This window comes from Dermacentor andersoni, chromosome 2 (assembly GCF_023375885.2).
Source record: "Dermacentor andersoni chromosome 2, qqDerAnde1_hic_scaffold, whole genome shotgun sequence".
In the NCBI taxonomy this organism is placed as follows: Eukaryota; Metazoa; Arthropoda; class Arachnida; order Ixodida; family Ixodidae; genus Dermacentor; species Dermacentor andersoni.
This window is the reverse complement of record NC_092815.1, coordinates 12,406,748-12,420,402: the sequence shown is the minus strand read 5'-3', so window position 1 is coordinate 12,420,402 and position 13,655 is coordinate 12,406,748. Positions and strand designations below refer to the sequence as shown.

The window sequence follows — 13,655 nt, the reverse complement described above, 5'->3', positions numbered from 1 at the left end:
CTAAATTTTATTGGGCGAACCTGTGCCCACAAAACAGGCTACACTTATAGCACAACGATAGCGGCGAACACAGTCGGCGATCGTCGAAAATCTGATCAGCGTGTCAAGCGCGTCGGCTTTTATAGATCGGTCGTCGAATGTTCCAGATTAACCGTTCGGACCCGCGTGCCTTCCACAACGTTCTACACCATTCGCATTAGGTGATGAAATCAGATAGCATAAAGTTCGGCGACAACAGACAGTGGATAGAAGCATCGATAACTTTCTCGAAACTTCGGATACATGCAGGCGCGTCCCACGCTGTCCGATTACATTTGTTAGGCGGCGAAACGTGGTTGCCCGATAAAGATAAGTACACGTGTCAATATCGTCGATGCATCATGCGCTAACACCAGCAAAGTCTATACAGATGCTGCCATTCTCCCAGACGGCGGAAGGACATCATTCCTGAGTACTACGCATAATTTCATCAGCGGCCACCAGCGCTATTTATCTACGGAAGCCAGCGCTCTAGTAATGGAACTTCAAGCCATCCACGACGCTGTGCAAGATGCGACATCTAAGCTGCCTACCATCAAGCAACTAGATATCTTCACTGATTCTTTAGCGGCTATTCAGAAACTCAAGAAGGTTGATAAGGCGATGGAAATCTGCGAGACAATACACACTATGAATAGTAGAACAGCTACTTGCGTCAAGGTACACTGGATTCAAGGCCATTCAGCGAACCTTCACAACATTGCTGCTGACCAGCAGGCACACTTCCCTCCTAATCCTGATCCTCCACCTATTCCCCTCCCACCTCAACCCCTTTAACTTGCTCTGAGCCCGTAAAAATGTTCTCCGGCAGGACACACGCGCTCTTATCCCACCGTGTGTCTGCTCCCTCCCCCTTCACCTTACTAGGGTGGAGGAAGTTGTGCTTAGGAGGCTTCGGGCCGGGGTGGCCCTTACACCGGCTGTTATCTCAAGGTGGAACTGGTCGCATTTACCACTGGGTGCTACGTGTCCATACTGCTCCGTTCCTGTGATGGAAGCAGATGCATACCACCTAATATGGACATGTACTCGTTTAAAATCGGAACGCTCGCGTCTCCTACTGCAAGCCGGCCTCCGCTACAGTGTGACAACCAGCTATGACCGCTGGATACATGACAACAGATTCCACAAAACACTGCTTCAATTCATACACAACACAGGCCTCACAGCTCACATATAATACACATATACGCACCAAGAATTATGCCTTAAGGACAAGTCCTTATCGCAATAAAAAAATAATTAAAAAAGTGTAAACAAATCGCACAGGTGAAAGCAGCTTGCCGTGTCGGCGGCTATTCCGAACGCATGATTCTCATACACTCGCGGACAACTTTCTGTGGCAATTAAGAGAAAGCTATGGGGGCAAAGCGCGCACAAAAGAGAGGGCTTCTGAAAAGAATCCCGTTTTCATCCATGTTAGTTTAAGCTCGGGAAGAGAAAACAAACACCTTATTAGCAGCAGTTAAATTGAACAAAACACACCACTGAATGCAAAAGTTTACTTATTTGGCGGCTTTTCCCTTCCGCGTCTCTGCAAACGCAAAACCGTCGCACGTCGAAGTTGCGTCGATTCAGCATCTGTTCCGAGCAACCAAAAGCACTGTCAAGGTCTGGCGGACTACTTGGCGCGGTAACACGTGTGCAGAAGCTCCGCCCCCGTAGCTTTCCATTCATTACCACAGAAAGTTCTCCGCGAGTGTAGTACATGCTTGAGGGAACATGGAGCAGACGTTCTTAGAATGCCGGCTAATGCCGTCTTCGCACCAGAAGGCGATGAAGGCACTACTGAAGTTATTCCGGTCAAGCGACCTGTTTTAACGATTGTGACACTCCCGAGTTCCTTCGTGTGTGTGCGTGCGTGCGTGTGTATGTGTGTGTTGGTGTGCGTGTTTTTATTGTGATAGCAGTTATATGGACACTCCCGACGCATTTCTGCCGTCGGTATCGCCGTGAGGTTTCGTGTAAAGTCCAATAGTGATACAACCGTCGCCGCGCGCCGTATGCTGTATGTGAGAGTGAAAGCGTGTGAGGCCGAGCCGGCGAACGCGGTTCAATCCAAAGCCACCTAGAAAAAAAAGGAAGGCCTCCGCACGCCGGTGTGACGTCACGCTAGTCGGATGAGCCGGACAGTCGACGCCGTCGACGTCTCCGCGCCTAGGTTCGTTGCGCTTGCAGGGTGTCTCTTTGCGCGTCGCGGATACTATGGCATGGGAAAATTAGTGCTGTCCTTAAAGTGCCAGCACCTTATAAATGCATATGCTTCGGTTCGAAAGCAAGACACGTATAGCTGACGCAAAAAATAAGGGGGAGCCGCTGGTTCACCGCAGTCAACACCACCATAGAAAGCAACATTATTTCATACCTTCCTTAGATTACTTGTCTGGCGACATTTCTTTTTTGCGTGTATCGCAACACGACCTGCCTTATCGTGCTTGTGATGTTTGGTCGGGACTAAGACAAGCAAACTGCATGCAGCTTAGTCACTTTAACCTTAGACGGAAAGAAAGAAAGAGGAAAACTGCATATTGAAGACACAGAATATACTTTATTCACAAATGATAAGAACTGCATTCAGAAACAAACATTTTAAATCTTCCATATACAATTATCATTCTCACTCTTGCATTGCGTAAAACAGTCCTCGCTGGACACACGAATATCGAGGTTCATTTTATTGTTAAAATTTTATTATTATAGGGTCACGCACAACTAATTCTCAAATAGAATAAGCTTCCGTCTTTGTTGTACCATTTCTTGTGGTTATTTTATTTCCACCCGCCTTGTTTGCAGGCCTTATTGGTCTTCATAAAATATTGAGATAATGGTGAAAAGTAAGTAAAAAACGAGAGGCCTACTCTCAGTCCTAAAGGAAAACATGCAATTAATGGATTGCGGTAGCATGGAGAGTTCGAATCATAAACAGGTAGCACAATGCACTCAAATAACATTTGAATTGGCCAAAATGCAGGGTTTAAATTTTGATAATGTAGGCAAATAAGCCCTAGCTACGCCACAGGTTTCTTTTTACAAGGGTTCTGTCAACACAAACATACGTAGATGTTCAACAAAACAGAGCTTCATGAATAAAAAATAAATAATGAGAAACATCTCAGGCCTTCAAGGTCTGCAATTTTCGGTCGTTCTTGGCGTTGCGTAATTTGTCGTTTTCTGTGCGGCACAAGTTGTTCAGCAGTGTATTCGCTGCAGCACTTACAACATGCCCCATTACCTCCTGTGCAGGATGACCGAAATCACACACATCGACATCCTCAAAGTCATGAAGGGTAGCGAACACAAGGCCGACAAGAGTATCTTTCTGCCTAGGAAGACTGAAAAATCGTACGGCATATTCTGGTGTCCTGAGCTTGTCCAATGTAATTTCAGTAAAGAGTACAGCATTAACTACAACTGCTCGTGGAAACTTCAGACCACCCCTTGTCATCTTCGTGATTAATGCATTCTCAGGGTCATCTAGATCGACGTCTTGCATCACAAGGCTTTCACTGCAAGATGCGCATGTCAGCTTTTTTAGAGCTGCATGGGCACAATAGCCGGCAACATAGGTTAGTGCCGGTAGCCTTGACGTTTTTTTCTCAATGTCGGAGTCGGTCACAGTGACTTGAAACTGGCCGTTTCCTGAATCTACACTTGTCTCCAACGTGTTCGCGCTCGGTAGTAGTAGAATGTCCAAATCTGGCAGGTCCAGAACCTTCTGCAAACGCAATTTGTTTTCAGATTCATATATCTGCCTTATAGACACGTGGTAATTGGCACCAGACAATTGCCGGTACTTTCCAAAGCGATCCTCTAAGCTATCAGTTTGAAATTTGCCCAAAAGAACATACTCGAAATGAAGCTCTTTGAGACAGTATATGGCAAGTTCGTGCAAGGCATGGGTAGTGTGGCTGAAAGCTATGTGCGTTTCACGTGTCAAGCGGCCATTGTCATGTTCGAGGCTTCTCCAGTGATCAAGCCATTGAACTATTCTCTCTAAGAATTCTAGTTGAGGACATGACGATGAAACTATTGGACCTTGCAAAAGATCTCGAAACCGCTGTCCTTTTCTTGGCGTCTTGACGTTAACAATGTTCCACCAAGTCAAAATGGTGTCGACATATTGAGAGGTTTCCTTTGCATGCTGGAACGTTGCAACACTGAGAGCAGTAACAGTAGATGAGTTAAAAATCTTTAAGGCCAGTTTAACATTCTGCCGTTCCATGTTTGAGGGGTTCAGTGCCTTCAAAGTGAGCGTTGGTGCTAGCTTCAAGAGCTCATGCTTTTCAGCTTCGTGCAGCTGGCATAATACCTTGAAAGATGCTGTAAGTATCTTTGGTTCAGCCTCATCACTCTTCGGTTCAGGAAAGTACATGCATTTGCCAATGTTTCTTTGATTCAGCCAGTTATTTCTTATACACTTTAGTATGTGAACTGGGTCCACCACAAAAAACAGGGGTCGTGATGGGTCAGCAGGATGCTGGCAAACAATGCTGACACTTGCCGGCTTAGCGAAGTAGGACATGGCTTTTCTGTTTATGGAGTTATTGTCCGAGATCACTGCGATTATTCTAAAACCAGATGCCTCTAGATCAAGAACAATCTTCCGAAGGAAGTCGTGCAGCGCCTTAGCATCGATTTGTGCCACAGGAAGGATGCGTACAACATCCTTGTTTGAAGAAAGCAGGCTCTGTATCGTAAATACGTGGGCAGTTTTTGCTGCAGTCGATGAATTTACCGCAGCACCAGTAACCAACCCAGCCTTGTAATCAAAAAATGATTGAAGGTGAATCTCATCAATCATTAACGTTACAGTCTTTTCATGCTCTTTATATGTGCTTACAATACGCTTTGCATAGGAAAGAAAGCTACATTCTTGCTGCTCCGTTTCAGGGCGTACATCGTACGATGAACACAGTCTTCTGATCGTATCAGGATGCGGCATCTTAAGCTTCATCGAACTTCTCAGCAATCTATATGCATGAGGTGAAATTGTGAACAAAAGGCTAGCAAAAACCAATAAATCGGGGGGATATCGGCCAGCATCATTCAAAACAAGATCAACTTGACTCTTCAAGAATTTAAGCACTTCCAAATGCCATTCTTGCAACTCGCATGCGAAAGGTTTTCCACTTACTTCCTCTAGCAATGTCGAAACCAATGTCAGTAGATGACGGGCCTTTTCAGAACGCTCAGTGCTGATATCCTTACGTGTCTGTTCGATCATGTGTAACACACTTTTCAAATCTCTCAAGTCGCACAGCTTTTCAGGAACTAAAACCACCACACTTCCTCACACCCGTTTCACAAAAAATACTTCGACGCGCAGGTCTGTGGACACGATCACCGAAGTACGGACTGCAGGAGCAGATTGAAGTGACAAGTCCAAAAAGAAAACCTTGGAGCCCTTGTTCAAAACTGTCCAGAAGTCCGAACACTGAAAGCTTGGCAAGGCCTTCAGCAAGTCCGCAAAGCTACCAACCAGATTTTTGGCGTCCTCTTCTGCTTGGGTTTGCTGAGAAAGCATTATTGCTTTTTTGCAAATATGTGGCTTCCAAGCGCGCTCTTTTGGCAGCCGGCGCTTCTCGAACGCACACTTGCGGACGCGATAAATAGGCAGGGCAATTGGGAAACAAGCTCGGAACTGCAGTTTTCTTCAGACGGATGTTTTTCATGGCAACTTCGACCACTTTTCCTGTCTTGACGTCCGTGTAAGATGTCGTCTTCAAGTAATTCGATGGCAAGAAATGCTTTTCACAGAGCTGGAATAAAAAAGAAAAAACAAGCCGTTACAGGTATGAAGCTCGACGAAAACGTTGAATTTACAAACGCGTTGACAGGTGCAGAGACCCATCTATTGTGCACGCGTGCACGAATGCATTGCGCACTATGCTGACGAAACCTATTCGTCTGGAAACCCAGAATAACAATAGAGAGAAGAAATACTTACCACTGTGTACTTCGTTGGCGAGAAGTCCTTCCGAGGAACTGCTCTCGTCCATGCTTCCCGAGTGGCTCGGTCAGATGGGAACTTGTGCACTCGGACACTTTGTCCTCCGTCATAATTGGACTTGCAGTTTGGTGCGCAACAACAGCCAGGCATCGTTGCGCTTCCGTGTACGACGAACCACGCACAATCGAAGAAAAGCAATCGCGTTTACGGTGCAGCATGCCCCACCAAAGCCACCAAGCAAATGCTCCACGCGTTGCCGCTCTAGCGTTGCAGCCACGGAGAAAATTTGTTTTCAGAACGCGCGCCGCGTTCTAGAAACGCAGCGCTCCCCCATCCACCGCTACCATCCGACTCTCGTGACGTATTGACAGGGGAGAGGAGGTGATGCGGAGGCCTTACATTTTTTTCTAGGTGGCTTTGTTCAATCTCGCGTGCGCGAGCGAGGAACGCGACCCGGATGCATGCCCTCTCCTGTCGCGCGCGAGGCACGGGGCTCAGGCGAGGGAGGAGGGACGTTCTTATCTCGACATCCTCCTCGCCATGCCGCTCCGTACGGAGTGAAGACAACCACGGCGGCTACAACGGCGTTGACCACGCGAATCTCGGACGCCGTAGTAGACGCCTTGGGCGGACGCCGTAGGGACGCGTTGCCGGCGCTCGTGTGTTGTTACGTTCGACCTGCGGGGGCTGGCAATCTTCGTGGCAGCGACCGTCGAACTCTGCCCGGCCCGCTGCGATGACTCGCTTTGTGAAAACAAGAATGCGCCTCGTCAACAACCCGTTGGCGCCGGCATGTCTGCTGCGGCGACTCGCTTTGTAAGGACGGCAATACGCCGCATCCCCAAGCGAGCGGAGCCGGGATGTCTAGACGCAGTCGGTGGACCAAGTATTGTTAGTGGATTCGCCGTCACCGTCACGGTTTGTTTGGAGCGGGGGAACTCCTGGAAGGAGGTGTTTTGCGGCGCCGTCTCACGGGTCTTAGAAGCCGTCAGTCAGTGGACAGACGCGGGAGCCACTGTCTGTGGGGTCAACTGTAGGACCAAGAGGCGCCTGCGCAGGGCAAGATCCGTGTCTGCGAAAAGCCTCTCACCTTGGTGTGGTCTGTGAAACCTGTGCGGAAGTGAGTGTGTAAACCATCCCCTCTCAAAGGCGGGCCGGCTACGATGACTTTGGACGCTCCGAACTGGTCGACGGTTGAACGGCCGTTTTCTATCACCTAGGGATCTAAGGAGGACAGAGTGTTTATAAGCAGTCGTGGCGCGGCTGCTGAGTGTGCATTCTCTTTCAGTCATGCTAGACTGATGAACTGTAACGTTCTCATGTAGATACTGTAAATAAATCACATATTCCTCGTTCTCGATGAGAACAAGTCTCTCCCTTCAACAACGTCCTCAGCGTGGATGAGTTGGACGACGGCATGAGCCAGCTACCATCTATTTCATGCCCGACCCCAATCCTTACACTGTCTTGAAAGTAATCTGCGACGTGGCCAAAGTTCGCGCCCGCGCAAGCCTCATCTTCAAAGCGATCTGCGATGTTGGCAGAGTGCGCGTAGTGCCGGTAGCTTCGTATGCGCTGCGCTTTCGACGTTTCGTTCGCATTGTAGGGGGCTATGCATGAAGGTCAATTCGCTCGCTGCTGCCGCGCTTCCTCATTCCAGAATTCTTACAGCGAGTTCCCGCGCTCATCGAGCGAGATGTGTTCATGGTTACCTGTGCGCGCGTGACACCGTGCTGGTTAATTTAGTTAAAATACCTTGACGGGCTAGTTGGTTGGAATCCATGATAGAATGTGTAAGCGCGACTGAACAAGGACGTATAAAGAAGCGGACACACAAAGACAGCGCTGTCTCCGTGTATCTGTTTCTTCGTACATCCTCGTTGAACCACGCTTACACATTCTATTGTTGTTAATTTAGTTAGTAACCGAACCGAATGTTTACAAATTTATACGGCCGCTAAATCTACTATCGTTACTTAATTCTTATAGCTATCCACTAATTTGCTATCGCAATCGATGCTTCGCCTTTCGGGCAGAACTGCGAATTTTTTTCTTTATTCTCCCTCTCTTTTTATTTCTGTGTATGTGCATTTTTCTTTAACTTTCTGTCTCCCCTTATCCCTTCCCCAGTGCAGAGTAGCAAACTGGATTTCCATCTTCCGGTTAACCTCCCTGCCTTTCGCATCTCATTTTTTTCTCTCTTTCTCTTGAGGAACATGCGGTCGATAGAAACAAAAGGCTACAAACTAAAGGAATGGGTAAGAAAAGAATTGCCTCGTAACGCCGGCTGCCGACGTTAGAATTGTCTGTCTTAACCAAACAAACCACAAATATCCAACGTACTACCACAAAAGACCAAATATCCAACACATTTAACGACGTCTAGTTCACATCTATAGAATGTTCCACTAGTACACGGCAATCAAGGGTCATCCAGAGGACGTCGAATGTGTTTTTGATTTGGAATTCTCTTGCACATCCAAGGCTTTCGTGCATTGATCGTACTACATTGTGCGCTGTGACTAGGTGAACTAACATGCCGCAGAAATACGAGCAAGTTGTCGCTAATACCTAACAATGAGACACTGGGAGAGGAAAGGTTGCGCTGTTGCCTGTTCCAGTACTGTGACGGAGCATTTACATTATTCTTGCCCAACACTGTCCGTGTGCGAGATCGTACGAGAGATAGAATGTGTTCCTGAATTGTGAAATATACATCTGTTCATTTTGAAAAAGAAACTCAATTTGAAGTATTGAAACCTAGAAGAACTGAAATTTGTGTGAGTTCGTAAGAATTCATGTTTGGCTTAGAGCGCAAAAAACACGACACGAGAAAGGAAGACCAAACAGGACGAGTTGGCACTGTAGGGGTTGAAGGCGATACCACCGCTGGCGCCAGATGTAGGGGTTGAGGGACGGACTTCGGGATGAGAACAAAACTTGGGAGGGTTTATTTTACATTATATACAGAGAGGTGAGAGTCAAGTAACAGTAGTACAGTCATTACGGGCCGGCAGCAACTCGGACGCTGCTGCCCGCGGCAAGAAGTTCGAGAGAGGTCAATCAGGGAATTCTCTGGGATCCTCTAGAATGCTTCTTTTAAACCCTTCGAGGACTGGAAGTCGCGTCATGTTCGGCCAATGGGAGAGCCCGCTCCGATGACGCCACCTTCGGCCAATGGTAGGCTCCCGTGCGGTGATGTCACACCCGGTGGCTCTCTGCGGTCTTGCCTTGCTGACTTGCAATGCGCTTCTTCAAAGGCGAAGAAGGGGGACGCTTGGGCCTTCCCGGTACATCACAGCCGTCCGGTTGTCACGGCGCATTACCGCCGTCAGGCCGTCCCGGCACAATACCGCCGTCTTGGTTTGGCACCCACTTTACTTTCAACAGTGCCGGGCTATCCCCTCGCTTTCTGGAAGAGTCAAGCAGAGAATAGCTACCGCGGGGCACACGAAGTGGGGGCCGCCAACTTGTTTGCACTTGTCGTGCCTCAGGAATGTGTCATCCATGCTTCTGCATTCCTTACGTAGCAGTGGCGCGATTCGATGTGGTCTGGGGAACTCGAAGTAGGCTCAGGAAACAGCCCCGTATCTAACAGCTCGTCCTCGCCCCGGATGTTCTGAATGGCCGGTGAACTCAATTCGCTGGCCATGAGGAACGCTGAAAGAACCTGCAGGGTATTGGTGTCGAGCCTCGTTTGACGAACTTCGGGATCCTGGGCCCTGGAGAACATACGTCAAACAAACAAAACAACACAGCGCTGCAGCACGCGTAAGCGCAGGCTCTTCACCCCTGACTCGCCAGCCTATTACTGAGTCAAAATGAACCTTGATCTTTTATTTCCCCAATTTTGACTAAACAGTTCCAACCACCCTTCCAAACCGCTATCCATTTCTCCCCGAATGCCGACGAGACCAGAGTACTATTGTTGTTGCAAAACAAAGGGTCGTCGACGTTGCAAACAACAAATGAAAACAGCCGAACATAACTTAAGTGGCCTAACTACACGAACAGCATGTTTCCAATCTATCGCAGTGGCGTACTTATCGCACGTATTGGTGCCACTGAACAATCTGGTCAACCTCACAAGTACAAAATCACAAGCGCACTAGCCTTGTGGTCACTAAACAGAACGCGTACTGGCGTTGTAGGCAAACTTTTCATTTACGCTCGCTCACGTTTCTTCCCTGAAAGTCCTACAGGACACGTGACTTAAACGAACAATTAAACTTGCGGGACTTACACACTCCGCAGAACTCTTAAAATGATGCGTCTTCTACTAACTCTTTCCACGCACACTCACTACAGAAGTCAGAATACGGCTGCCCTCAACACACACGAGCAACCCAGTCATAAATCTGCTTCCTTCCGTCCACACAGGACACGCGCTAATAGAACTAAAAACGAACTTCTTGCCGCTGCGGCCCGCGGCAAGAAGTTCGAGAGAGGTCAATCAGGGAATTCTCTGGGATCCTCTAGAATGCTTCTTTTAAACCCTTCGAGGACTGGAAGTCGCGTCATGTTCGGCCAATGGGAGAGCCTGCTCCGATGACGCCACCTTCGGCCAATGGTAGGCTCCCGAGCGGTGATGTCACACCCGGTGGCTCTCTGCGGTCTTGCCTTGCTGACTTGCAATGCGCTTCTTCAAAGGCGGAGAAGGGGGACGATTGGGCTCCATTGTCCGAGGGCTCACCTGCTCCCGGTGGTACGCCCCCGCTGTGGTGGCAAATGCCGTCTTCAAAGGCGAAGAAGGGAGACGCTTGGGCCTTCCCGGTACATCACAGCCGTCCGGTTGTCACGGCGCATTACCGCCGTCAGGCCGTCCCGGCACAATACCGCCGTCTTGGTTTGGCACCCACTTTACTTTCAACAGTGCCGGGCTATCCCCTCGCTTTCTGGAAGAGTCAAGCAGAGAATAGCTACCGCGGGGCACACGAAGTGGGGGCCGCCAACTTGTTTGCACTTGTCGTGCCTCAGGAATGTGTCATCCATGCTTCTGCATTCCTTACGTAGCAGTGGCGCGATTCGATGTGGTCTGGGGAACTCGAAGTAGGCTCAGGAAACAGCCCCATATCTAACAGCACAGACCAAAAGCAACGTACGTAATTGCGCAAGCGCGCTCGAAACCCCTCAAAAAGGTTTACCGAAGTTGTAAAATTGAATCGTGACACGGCTATGCTCATAAAAACACAAAAGACCAAGGGTTCCGAGAACGTAAGACAGAAACCAGCGCTGACTCACGCTTTTATCATGCGTCCATTGAAAGCGTTGAATTTTATTACGAGAAACGGTTTGTCGAGATATGCTATTTCACTTGTGTGAAGGTTAATCAAGGGCTGGCTGACGCACGGGGGACCATACATTTTAATGTAGAAAGCCTCTACAACCTCCCTCGTTGTCCTATCTCGGTGCCGAAAAAAGACTGATGTGCCTTGCAGAACGGGTGCACATCTGCATTGTCAGCAGTGTATACGACAAGGCCCGGACGAAAACTCGGCTTCCTACGCTCGGCAGACTTTAGCTTTGTCTTTTAAATGCTCCTCCCCCCCGCCCCCGAAAGAAAAACTGATAATGTTTTGATCACTGGACACCAAAACGATTTCTCTGTACGCATCTACTTAGATAAAAACTCACGATATAAAGCTGCCTCGAACCCTCGTATCCAGAAATTTTCTTAGTTCGAGCCAAACTTGACTCGGTCAAGTGCGGCACGACCCCTCACGTGATCGTGCCCAAGATGCTCATTGCGTTGCCTCCGGATCGCTGACGTGAGCCGTCATCTTGTGCAGCATTTGACCAAGTCGTGGCTTCAACTTAAGGAGCATTTCTGAATAGGGGGGCAAGTCCTCCGTTTTTCGTCATCTCGGCGTCCCACTGCGAATCCCCGCGCTGAGTCTCAGTGGCGCTCTGTACGACGTCTTCCATCGCCTCGTTCCAACCAAACTGTGCGCCTTCTCTTCTTTGTCTGGCAGTCGGTCACAGAGCTTGCATCGCTCTTTGCTCGGCTAGCTTTAGCTCGGCTGCTCAAAAGAAAACAAAGAAGCAAAAGTGCGTTAGGTGATCGCAAGTGGCGATAACATTATCTTCATGTCTCTTGACTATTGTCCCATTCTTGCCGGTGATAGTGTTTCTTTATATTTATTTTTAGCTTCGCTCTGTTTCCTTATATCATATTCGTGTAAAATGTATTAGGTAAAGATTGGCATTACTGCCTTCACTGATGTGGCTTCACTATTAGAAGTGTAATCCGGTTTTCGCAATTTTTCTTTGTTATTGTCTCGGGCTTAGGATCGCGACGCGGATGGTCGCGAATGGCCTGCGACACCCTACGATTCCCGAAGATACGGGCTTATATTGCGAAAGCCTCGCTCGCAATGCTGCGCGCGCGTTAACCTTATCGTTCTCTGGTATCGGAGGGGGTCGGTGTTTCTTTGTCTCTGTTCGAACCGACCCCAGCTCCGAAGAAGACGCCGACTGCTCTGAAGAAAAAAAAAACCTGTAATTGCTCTACTTTCTCTTACAATACTGCTTCTAGTTCTTTCTTGTTTGTGTGTGTGTGTAATCGGCCGTTATCCACGACTCGTCGAGGGAACGCATTTGTGGTAATGGGTTGAACCCGTAACGGCCAAGGCCATCAACACGGGCACGCGGAGCCTGTATTTCAGTCCAGACTTCGGAGCGGAAGCTCGTCCCTCGGCGCTCGACGTGTTAGGAACAACTGAGGCCGACCTGATACCGGCGATTAAGCACGGATTTAAAGAAATGGCACGTTCGCAAGAAAGGATGCGTCCGTTGCTCGCATCGAAAACATGGCTGGGTTCGCGGACATGGTTGCCGGGTAACTTTTGGTTCCGCCTTCTTATGTTTTTATTTCAGCCACTGTCGGCTTCCGTACTCGGTCGGATACACAATGGTAACTTGGAAATATCCGAACGCCTATTTTTCCACAGTCGCTTAATGGTGATATACGTTATTCAAATCACTAACGGACCTTCGCGCAATGCCTGCCTTCGGTCAGCCGCTCGGTCGGCGCGTCACCAAAAAAAAAAAAAAAACCTCCGCTAAGCAGAAGACGCCCTTTTTGCGAACTGGACGGGTCTCTAAAACTCGTAGCTGTCCGGTTACGAGTCAGGTGTGTTAACCATGGCACCGTGACTGTTCCGTTTAAGCGACCGAATAGTCATATTGATGGGCCTACCTTATGTCCGTCGCAGGACGAACGCCTGCCCGCCGTGGTGGCATAGTGGCTTTGTCGCTGCGCTGTGGGCGCGGAATCGGCATGTCGGTGGGGGTGAAATGCAAGAACGCCCGTGTGCCGTGCCTTGGGTGGGCGTCAAAGAACGCCAGCTGGTCGAAATTAAAATCCGGATTCCACCACTACGGCGTGCCTCGCATCGTGGTGTTGGCGCGCAAAACCCCAGAATCTAATTTTAGATTTAGGACGAAGACCTCCAGCTCCCAGAGATTTCCAGCTACACTTGTCTATAGCTATTATATGTCTGCCAGCTTCCTGATTTCATCACATCATCTGCGGCGCCCATTCTGTAACACTAATTTTCGTTCCGTGGCCTGCAAGTCGCGAGCAGACGGAGACAAGAGGGTGTACTGCCTCGTTCCTTGCAATCCGCTTGTCTGCAAGTTGCATGCAACACGTGTCATACCTCGT

The 13,655-nt window shown here is 48.8% G+C and overlaps 1 protein-coding gene and 1 long non-coding RNA gene across 2 annotated transcripts in view; one reads left to right on the top strand and one right to left on the bottom strand.

Annotated features, from left to right (window-relative positions):
- Positions 1–13,655, top strand: part of LOC126542979 (diacylglycerol kinase delta) — a 430,642-nt gene that overhangs the window by 235,064 nt on the left and 181,923 nt on the right. The gene's annotated exons all lie outside the window — the stretch shown is intronic.
- On the bottom strand, positions 2,568–6,505 carry LOC129387861 (uncharacterized). Its single transcript, XR_011892700.1, has 2 exons — positions 5,987–6,505; positions 2,568–5,798 (listed from the first exon to the last, which is right to left on the bottom strand). It is a non-coding gene; the product is annotated as an uncharacterized lncRNA (long non-coding RNA).